Source organism: Wolffia australiana, chromosome 8 (genome assembly GCF_029677425.1).
Source record: "Wolffia australiana isolate 7733 chromosome 8, ASM2967742v1".
NCBI lineage: Eukaryota > Viridiplantae > Streptophyta > Magnoliopsida > Alismatales > Araceae > Wolffia > Wolffia australiana.
The window spans coordinates 11,701,791-11,712,683 of NC_135842.1; the positions used below are offsets into that span (position 1 = coordinate 11,701,791).

General features: G+C 45.1%; 1 pseudogene; it reads left to right on the forward strand.

The window, feature by feature from the left end:
• Positions 1–935: 935 nt before the first annotated feature.
• Positions 936–1,346, forward strand: LOC144706833 (small ribosomal subunit protein uS8 pseudogene; annotated as a pseudogene).
• Positions 1,347–10,893: the final 9,547 nt, after the last annotated feature.

Below are 10,893 nucleotides of genomic sequence, written 5' to 3' on the forward strand. Positions count from 1 at the left end.
AGTGGCGATGGCGGCTGAAAGCGGCGGACCGGACTGGGCCGCGGTCCTACATGATCAGGCCCAGAGGGCCAAATAGGCTGGCGAAGGCCCAATAAACCTAGCCCACTTAAGGGCTTAGGGCTGATGTGGCGTTGTCTCGAGAGACGTGCCCACAGCCAACTGAGGTGGCACCTCGGTGCGCGGGCTGGGCAGCTTAGGGCAACGGCCGCGCCTCGAGGCGCGGGTTGCGGTGCCTCGAGGCGAGTGGCGCGGCTAGCTGGGCTAGCGGGCCAGACCCGCGGCGCCGGCCCAATAGGCCGGTAGGCCCACTGGGCCGGTCGACTGAGCTTGGGCTCACGGTGGCGCGGCCTGGGCTCTCAGCGGCTGGGCCCGGCTGGGCGCGGCATGGGCCGCGACGCAGCGGCGCAGGCGCTGGCGCGATGGCGCGGAGCGCGGGCATGGAGTGCGGCGGCGTGCGGGCGCGCGGGCAGCAGCATGCGGGGCGGCGGCCGGGATAGTAATGTAAGACCTAACGGCCAGGATCGAGCGGCACGTGTTACAACACAGGAAGATGGTATGTATAAATGTTGCAAGAATAAAATGGGGTGAACTTTTAGAATCAACGTATAGTACGAAGAAAGACTTTTAAAGTCGGATGATCAAACAATATGATGGTCAATTGGGACACGATCGACTCCTTAATGTCCCTTTGGACCAACTAGAGGCTATCTTTGAGAGGTATATTTAATTTCTTGTTGGCGTCTAATCCTCCTTAGTAATCAACGAGTGTTTTACCACAAAGAAATCCTATCTCTCATGAAGGTGGGATTAGTTCTAATCCACAAAAATAATTTCTATTTCTCGGAGGCTTGGATCACAAATCAATAATATTAAAGGAAATAACCCCTCTCTGCCATCGCTGCTTCTTCTGCGCATCTCTTCGGATCTCTGGGCGTCGTCGTGAGTTCTTCGAGATGGTGAGGGTCAGCATTCTGAACGATGCTCTCAAGAGCATGCACAATGCGGAAAAGAGAGGCAAGAGACAGGTCCTGATCAGGCCTTCATCAAAGGTGATCATCAAGTTTCTCTTGCTTATGCAGAAGCATGGTTACATTGGAGAGTTCGAGTATGTGGATGATCACATGGCCGGTAAAATTGTTGTTGAGCTGAACGAATGGCTGAACAAGTGTGGCATGATCAGCCCTGGATTTGATGTTGGAGTTAAGGACATTGAGCCTTGGACTGCCCAGCTGCTTCCCTCTCGACAGTTTGGGTACATCGTGCTCACCACATCGGGTGGAACTATAGACCATGAAGAGGGCTGTAGGAAGAACGTCAGTGGGAAAGTTCTTGGTTTATTTTATTAGTGACAACGGAGAATGATACAGAATTCAAGTCTTTCTATTTTGGTAATTTTTGTGAAGAGGAGTTTTACTCACTTCGCAGCCCGCCGAGTCAAAGCCAAAGGAGCAGCTCGACGATCAACTGATAAGAGCTAATGAAGATTAGTTAGTAAAATGAAATTGATACTAATACTCGTTAGAGACTACAAAATAGGATGAAATATAAGTTCAAAGATAGTATAGGATTAATTCTAGAATAGGATCAAAGATAGACGGTCAGGATTAAATGAGAGGTAGTTATAACTGTCAGGATTAGATCTTCCATTTAAATGAGATCACCGCACTGATCGACGGCTGTGATCGGTGCACCTGGGACATTATAATGGCCAGGATTAGATTAGTTAGTCGTTATAAGAGATGGGTACATCGCACCGATCGACTGTCATGATCAGTGCACCCAAGGACGTTATAACGGTCAGGATCAAACAAGAATTCAAATATATTTCCATTGTATTCGTTACAATGGATCTATACGTTACCTGATTTATTATTTAAAGTAAATATATGCAATATAAATACACACAAATGTTAATGATAATCTTGCGGGAAATACAACGATTTAATCCATTCTTCTGAGCCTTCTCTTCTTCATCTTTCTTCTCTTTTCTTTCTCCATTCTTTCGTCTTCCATCTCTTGTGCAACGGCCAAGAGACAGCAGAAATTTCAACATGGTATCAGAGGCCTTTCTGTGCCAAGCCTGAAGAAAGGATCGTCTCAACTACGACTCCAGCGTCCCAAGTCCTCATGAGGAAAGCTGCCACCGCAGGACAGGTCCTGGTGAACACCCGCCAGGAGCCACCATGCTGGTCTTAGTGATGAGAATTATCAAACTTGGAAGAGTTCAATACTTCCAGTACTCAATGGGTATGAACTGATGTTTTTTGTTCAACATGATCTGCCCCCGATTTCTGTTCAAGATTCGCAAGGAAATGCTGTCGAGAATCCAGATTTTTGGCAATGGTGGAAGAACGACCAGAAAGTTCTGGGGTTTCTTTACACAACATTGTAAGAATCTGTTATTCGGGGCATCAGTGGTACCAAGACTAAAAAAGAGGCCTGGAATTTGCTTAAAAGCACGTTTTCTAGCAAAAACAGGGGAAGAGTGATGGATCTTCACCGCCAATTTCATACCATCACCAAAGTTACCTTGACTATTGATGACTATGTTAGAGATTTTTGATTTGTCATTGAATCCTTGGAAGCTTCTGGATCTGTGATCGATGATGACACAAGGAATTACACATTTGTACGGGGACGAGGTACAGAATATAGCCAATTCGTGTTAGTGATGAATGCTAATCTTCATAATATGAAATTTGAGGATATAGTATCTAACCTCAAATCGCAAGAGATTTACATTTCATATCAGCAAATGGCAAACGCCAGCATGTTTTGTCCTATGGCTAACAACAGTCAGGTTGCAAGTACATCTTCAAGTCAGATTCCACAGAAAAATTACTATTCCTCAAGAGGATCAAACCAGAATCATGGAAGAGGAAGACCCAACAGGTTTCTTCTGAGATGCCAACTCTGCCTTCAATTTGGTCACCACGCGAGGGAGTGCCAAGAATTCACAAGAAGTCAACAGAGTTCAGGACCAAACAGACAGAATTGGCAGACAAATCCACAAGCATATATCATCCAAAATTCCAAAATGCAGCATGGTTCCCAGATAGCAGAGCGACACATCACGTCACAACAGATCCAAATCTGATCAACAATGCTACACATTTTCAAGGAAACGAGCAACTTCAAATTGGTAATGACACAGGTTTGAAAATCTTATCTTTGGGATCATAAAAAATTCTACTTATGAAAAGAATTTATTTCTCAACAATATACTTCATGTGCCAGAAATTAAGAAGAATCTATTATCAGTACATAAGTTGACTGTTGATAATGATGTTTTTGTGGAGTTTCACCCTTCGTATTCTCTTGTTAAGGATCAGAAAACCTGCAACATCCTGCTACGAGGAACAACTAAAGATGGACTTTAGTGCCTGGAAATGTCAACCAAACCAGCAGCATTTGTTGGTGAGAAAACATCAGCTGAGACGTGGCATTCTTGATTGGGTCATTCACAACTACGTACTTTACAATCTGTCATTGACAAATTTGGACTCCCATTTTCTTATATTTCAAAACAATTCTTCTGTGATGCATGTAGAATTTCGAAAACACACAAGCTACCATTTCCTCTCGCACATCATCATTCTAACCAACTATTAAAGATCATTCATTCAGATTTATGGGGACCATCACCTATTGTCTCAAACTTTTGTTTTTCATACTATGTTGTTTTCATTGACAATTTTAGTAAAAATGCATGGTTATATCTTCTTAAAAGGAAGAATGAAGCCTTAACTTAGTTTATCGAATTTCAACAAAGAGTGGAAGAACAATTTTCTGCCAAAATTAAGTATTTTCAATCTGCCTGGGGAGGAGAGTATCAGTCTCTCAGCGCCTGCAAGGTATCATTTATGTATATTTTATTTTTCTCAACATGGATGTGGACGAGTGGGATCCAAGTGTAATTGGGATATTTATACTCGCTCCACGCCTATAAACATTTACAAACACTTCACTTTATTAATAAAATCTCCCTAGGTGGCGTCCAGGGCACGGATGGATCGGTCTACGGGCACAATCCCAGGGTTGGCCGTACCCGGCACCGTGTTTTTTGCCAATAAAAAAAAATGCTAACCCTAACCCAAAAACCCTAACTCAAACCCCACCCCAACCCCAATGCTGATCTTCTCACGATGTTATTTTTTATTTGGGCAAATACTACGAAACGGCACCAACTCCATGTTTAGTTCAAAAAGTAGCCCGAACTTTTCATTTTGTTCAAAAAATAGCCCGCGCTAATCAGAAGACGCCATTTGGCGTCTTCTTTTGCCAGCGATGTTCGAACAGCTGGCGTGGAGTCCACCTGGTAGCCAGGTAGACTCCACGGCATCCACGCCAGTGGACTCCGTCAACTGTTTGAACATCGCTGGCGTTGCCGTTGCTGCCGTCGCGGCGCCATGGCGCCGTCTCTGGCCGCCGCCGCCCATCGCCGCCCGCCGCCGCCGCCCGTCGCCGCTCGCCGCCGTCGCCCGTCGCTGCCCGCCGCCGCCGCTTGTCGCCGCCCACCGCCGCCGCGCTCTCTCTTTCTCGTTCTCTCCGACTCTCATCACCTCTCTCTTTCTCGTCCTCTCTCTTTCCGCCCCTCTCTCTCTCTCTCGACCTCTCTCCCCCTCTCCTGCTCCTTCTCTCTCCCTCGCTCTCTCTCCTTTCCTTCTAACCCTCGCTCCCGCGCGTTCTCTCCCTCTCTCATCCCTCTCTCGCGCTCTCTGTCTCTCGCCCCCTCTCTCCCCTCTCTTTCTCGTTCGCTTGGTCTCCCGCGGTCGTTCTCTCGCCCACACTCTTTCTCGCCCTCTTTGTCTCTCATCCCCTCTCTCTTTCTCCTCCTCTCTGTCTTACATCCCCACTCTCTTTCTCGTTCTCTCTCTTCCCCACTCTCTTTCTCGTTCTCTCTCTTCCCCCCCCCCCTCTCTTTCTCGTCCTCTCTGTCTCTCATCCCCTCTCGTCTCATCTTGTCTACCTCCATCTCTCGTTATATCGTGGCTCCCCATCTCTCTCTCCCATCTATCTCCATCTCTTGTTATGTCTCTTCTCTCCATCCCTCTCTCATCTATCTCAACTTCTTGTTATATTCATCTTTAGATTTTATGTGGAAGAGTACGAGTTTTATAGGATGCCCTGAAACCAAGTGTTACAAAGACATGTGATGTTGATGAGCCAAGTGTTAGCAGGTGAGTGTTGAATGTGTATATATTCTGAATGACGTAGTGGCAGAATGTACATTTGTTCCACCTTTAATTGATCTCACTTCCTCTGAAGTTATCTTCTGTTCAAAACTTTTGATAGATTCTCGACTCGTAGAGCATTCTATATTTTGTAGAACTTTAATGTCATTCTATGCGTGCTTTTTTCAGGTACATTTACCATCATCTATTAATTCGTGCAGTTGAATCACACTTAGTGTTTAACTCATTCCCTCGTTGGTTTGATGCCCCAGGCCTTCCAAAGCTCAATGCAGCACTGGTTGGTTCAATCTAGCTTCTGTAAAATCTCACAAAATTTTGATTTTCACAGGTAGGCTCTTAAAGTGCTCCTTTCTCAAGGACCACCCATGAAATTCCTCAGCATTTATGCAATCAGGAAATAGACATTTTGGTGTGAGGCACAGGTGTTCCCTGTGTAGAAAATTTCATCTTTATGTAACTTTGATACACCCTTCGTATCAAAGACAAATCATATCCAAGGATTGTCAATGTCCAAATATGAAATGTAGATCATGACAACGCAGTAGATGGAATTATGGAAAGACCGGAGATGATCTCGATGGCTCCCTCTTGGTGAGCACCTTCTTGATTGCGGCGGTCCTCCTCTGTGGGCCGGACTCCTCCCTCTAGGTCGTATGGCAGGGCAGCGAGATCGCAGCTCCTTCCCAGGACAGCTGTAACAACTTCTTGCACAAGAAAAATAATGTCCTGTCCCAGCTGGGTGTACCCCTTTATTTATAGATCTCGCTGGGTCACTTATGCTGGTCAACTGTCCATTGACCAGATCTGAACTTCCTTCTTCTTTATGTCTTTGAATAGCGTCTATTAAACTTATATTAGGGTTGCGCACTGATGGGACCATATGAGAACACTTTTCTTTACCAGATTTGTTTTTTGAGGAGAGGCCACTTACTGATTTGTCATGACCCTATCTTTTCTTGTTTTTACTGGTATTCAAACCAGACTAGTCACCTCGATTAGTTGAGGCATTATTTACCAAACCCTGAATCATGTCCTTTGGCAGCTGGAAACTCTCCCTCTGCAGAGCATGGCATTTGGTGCCGTATGCTTGGACATGGTTTGCTGGTCCCCCTCCTGACATTTGTCTTTGTTTCTGATGTAATACAATGGGCGTGCCGGGATCGGACGGCTCGTATTACATCACAACAATGCACGAAAATGAATTTAAGGATGAGAATTTATGCAACTTGAAGAAACTCTATTGAGCGAAAGGACGGTCCGAAATAGGTGAACAATGCAATAAGTCCTCGGGAGATGAATAGGGATGATAGACTCTAGATGACCCGTAGGATCCACAAGCAAGGCTACGACGGAGAGGCATTTTACAGCCCGTTGGAGTTAAACCTTTGACACCAGCAATCTAATCGTCAATCGCAAGGAATTCCTATCTCTCGACAGTGGTGGCTATCCTATTCAATATCTTTCAATTATATTGGCAGAGGAAAACGATAACAGATCAAGGCACTGAAAGAAGTAATAATACTGAAAGATGGGGGGGAGTAATTGGAATGGAACCTGGAATAACCCCTCCGCAGGGACTTGTTGGAGACGTCGGTGAACGCCGATTGGCCCGATCGTGGATGGTGCAACAGTACATTCAGTGATGGTAGATTGGTGGTGGCACCGGTTGTGCGGGCGCACAGCTGAGCGGGTGGTGGCGATTCAAGCGGCGCGTGGTAACAAGGGGCGCTGGAGGGTGGCGGAACCGGCACGGGCGTGTGCAGAGATGCGCGACCAGATGGGCGGTGGATCCGGCACGGGCGCGCCCGGAGATATGCGACCTGACTGGTGGCGGAGCCGGCACGGGCGGGCGAAGGATGCACGACCAGGTGGAGCGACGGGGTCGGCACGGGCGCGCGCAAAGGTGAGCGACCTGCGGACAGCGGGGTCGGCACAGGGCGCGCGGGGATGCACGTCCTGGTGGGCGGCGGAGCCGGCACGGGGCGCGCGGGGATGCGCGTCCTGGTGGGTGATGGAGCCGGCAAGGGTGCGCGCGGAGGCGCGTCCTGGCGGGCGGCGGGGTCTGCACGGGCGAGCTGAGTGGATGCAATCCACGCGAGTGCGCGGCAAGAAGATGTGGCCGGCGGCACGACAGTGACTAAGGGTGGCGGGCATGAAGTGGCCGACGACGTCGGCAGCAAGGTGCAATCCGATGACGTTGAAGCAATGAACCCAGGCTTCTCCAAGGATTCTTGTGGTTCTTGATGAATAATCGCCAAGAACGCAGAATCTTGAAAATGGAATTTCAAGAACAAGAACAAGAACTTATCGTCGGTCGGCAGGACACGGAGTGATCTCAACATGTTGACAGTTCGATGACGATGGCACGATCTCCACGATCTACACTACGATTTCTAACTATCTCTCTCAAGAACGAAAAATGGAAAGGAAGGAACAAAACATTCAAGTTTCAAATTTCTCAAAAGTCTCTCTCTCCCTTGGGCATACCATCCCCTTATATAGGGAGGAAGGGTGCCAAGAGAGCGTCCTTAGAGGAGGAAACCGTCGCGAGATGAGGTCCTCCTCTTTACAAGTATTTCAAACGTAGAAAATGAAAACATGGACGAGGCCCAAAACAACGGCCCAATCCAATTGTTCTGAAAATTACAAGTAAATGAAATAATAGAGAAAAATTACGAATGATCACGACGAGTACTTGAATCCTGGGTCGCGGACGTCGACACGAGCGGCTCGATGTGGTTGGGCTCGTCTAGTGTCGGTATCGGTGCGATGGTCCCCCATCAGTTTCACTTTCTGTTCATTTCTTGGGAACAGGCTTGTGCTGTCAAGCGTGCTATTCAAAAACCTGTTAGCCTTATACAAGGGCTTCCTGACATAAGAAAGATTGTCACGTCTGCAACAATCGTTTGTCATATGGCAAAGCAAGGCCAAGGCCAGGTTGCACTATTTCACTTGACTTGACTTTAATATGTTCCTTATTCAAATCATGCAACTTATTTTGCTTGTGTTTTATTTCTATGTGCTTGTTTATGCTTCTTGCAATGTAGCTCTTGATCAACTATCATAGATAATTAGTTTTCCTAAAATTCCTTTCTTTGATATTCAATGATTCTGGTTATTTTGTCCTTCCATTGATGATGGGCCCTCCTGGAGATAGAGACTTTGTACAGAATCGATGTGTTCCTAAATCACTTATAAAGGTGCATATTGAGTTGGAAGATGTCTTGTTGAGACCTAACAAGAATCAAGCAAGGAAGAGAGAAGAAGACCTAGATAAGAAGGTAAAATGACCTTAGCCTCAATAATTTCCGAATATGGAAACCTTTGTTCATTCAACTGATGCATGAAACGTCTTTACAGGGGGTATTTTTAACCTCTTACGTCTATTCAAGAATCTCATTTTTTTGGGATAAAGCTTTCGTTGACTGGGTCTTCTATTGATGTGGTCTCTGTTAGAGTTTACACTCCTCATTTTAGTGATGACTCCCTGATTCATTCATGATTAGTAGGTTTTCAGTGAGCCATTTTAAGATGTTTCATCGTTCCCAAACAACTCTGTTTCTGTTCCTCTTTGAATTCTAGGTTTCTTCAAAAATATTGCTTTACCTTGAGTTGCATTAGCTTGTTGCTGCCTTGTCTCCAGCAATACTTCGTGATACATTAGGTTGGCAATCTCAATTGGAAGATACTTGGGTTCTAGCTTCCGATTCAGTCTAAAAGAAATTTTCTTTCTCATCAAACATATTATCTGTAGATGTCCGGACTTGGAGTCTGATACAATCCTTAATCCCCGAATCCCCTCTTAGGAGTAGTCATGGCTTTTCCCTAATGCAGGTATCCCTTTAAATAGGGTACCCTCCTTTAAATAGGGCAGCTATAAGTATTTGCTGTTTATAGTATTCATCCTTTTTTCCATCTGTCTGAACGTTGCCCCCTCCCCTGTGATCCCCATCCATCGTGATCGTTCTTCTCTTTACTACGACTTCAGGTGGCTTTCCCTCGGCTGATCCCTATCCCTTCCTCTCTGCCTCTCTGATACATTTTTCACACGAAGATGCCGGAGAGGGCCCAAAGACAATGAAAGTTAGTTACAGGCATGTGTGGGCTCGCACGTAAGAGACCCTTTAAAAGAGCAAGCTGAGCAATACAAGGCCAGGGAGTTTGTTTTACAAGATCAGGACGGTCTTAGAGACCGGATGCCAGAGCAGCGGGCGACCGCGGCCGTAGGGGGGAAGATCGACCAGGAGGAGATCCTTCTCCATCAATCTTCTCATTGTTTCCTTCTCCATCAATCTTCGATTGGATGTGACATTGATACAATTCGTTTTATTTTGGATTCTACTATTGGTCATGCCCTAGAGGTTTCCAATTCAAGATTTGTTCAAGGTTGTTGGACTACAATACACTGTGTGTATCACTCTCCTCGATCAATCCTGTTCGCCTCATCTCGAGAACTTTCTTTATAGTCAAATTACAACGGATATGATACATCTCGAATGCGATTACATCAGAGTCATAACACTCATACCCTTCTTCCCTTGCGACTAACCCAAAAAACTACATTTAACTGCTCTTAGGGTGAAATGGTCAACTGGGCAATGTATATGATAACAAGCTGTACATCTAAACACTCTGGGCTTTAACTGTGTCCTTAATTTAATTCTAGGAAAGTATTGGTAGATGATTTCTACCGGACTCTCATAATTAGTATCTTAGTCGACTGATCAGATGAGCTGCAATCAGTATGGCCTCTTCCCCTGAATTCTCAGTTTCAAATAAAGGAGTGTCCTTCCATTGTCACAACACGACTGATCTCCTTTTGTGCGACTCTATGTTTTCTGGGGTTTTCACGCACGATGATTGTTGCTATCCTTATGCCAAGAAGTAAGAGCATAAGCTCTCATTGGAGAAATCTTATGCATTATTGTATAAAAATTTCTTCATGGACACATGAAATTGATTTTCAACCCAAATGCAAAAATTCTTTTGTTAATACTGATTATGTTTAAGCACGTGTACCATAGTAAAACTAGATGCGGTTATACCTTGAATAAGAAAGCATCTTTTACTTGTTACTGATGTGGTGCTCCCCATCATCCCATGGATAACAGAGAACATCGTCATAATTCTCTCTCCCTTTACATTGTCTCTTACATTTGGCACATTGACATGACTTCATGTAGATTAGGTGTGAAGGACATTTTTAGTCGCCCCCAAAGTTCCTATCTTCGTATCACTATTGTGGATCACCAGTCCTTTCAGAATTATGAGATCAAGGCTTTGCGTTAGCTTGTTGAGTTAAGTGAATATTTTTTTGACATTTTCATCGTGCTTCATGAAATAAAGAATAAGGAATGTTAATATCGCACATTCCTACTTTTGAGTCAGGTATGTGTACATATTCTGTGATATCATGAATTAATACATGGATGATGTCTGACATTTTATAGTAGATAGTTTTTGTTCTCTTAATGATTGTATCCAGAGTAAGTTTATAGTAATCTCATGAGGACCGGTGTTTATCCAGGCTGTTAGATTTTGTGCAAAGGCAAGAGAAGCAGGTAGTTCTCCTGTTGAACATTTCAATCCTACATTATCAGGTCTACACTCTTTTTTCCTTCTCCCCTTAATGATTACCAAAGTTAATAGTGGTGCTGTGTGTATTACATGTCAGATTCGTCATCTCGACACTTCTTGA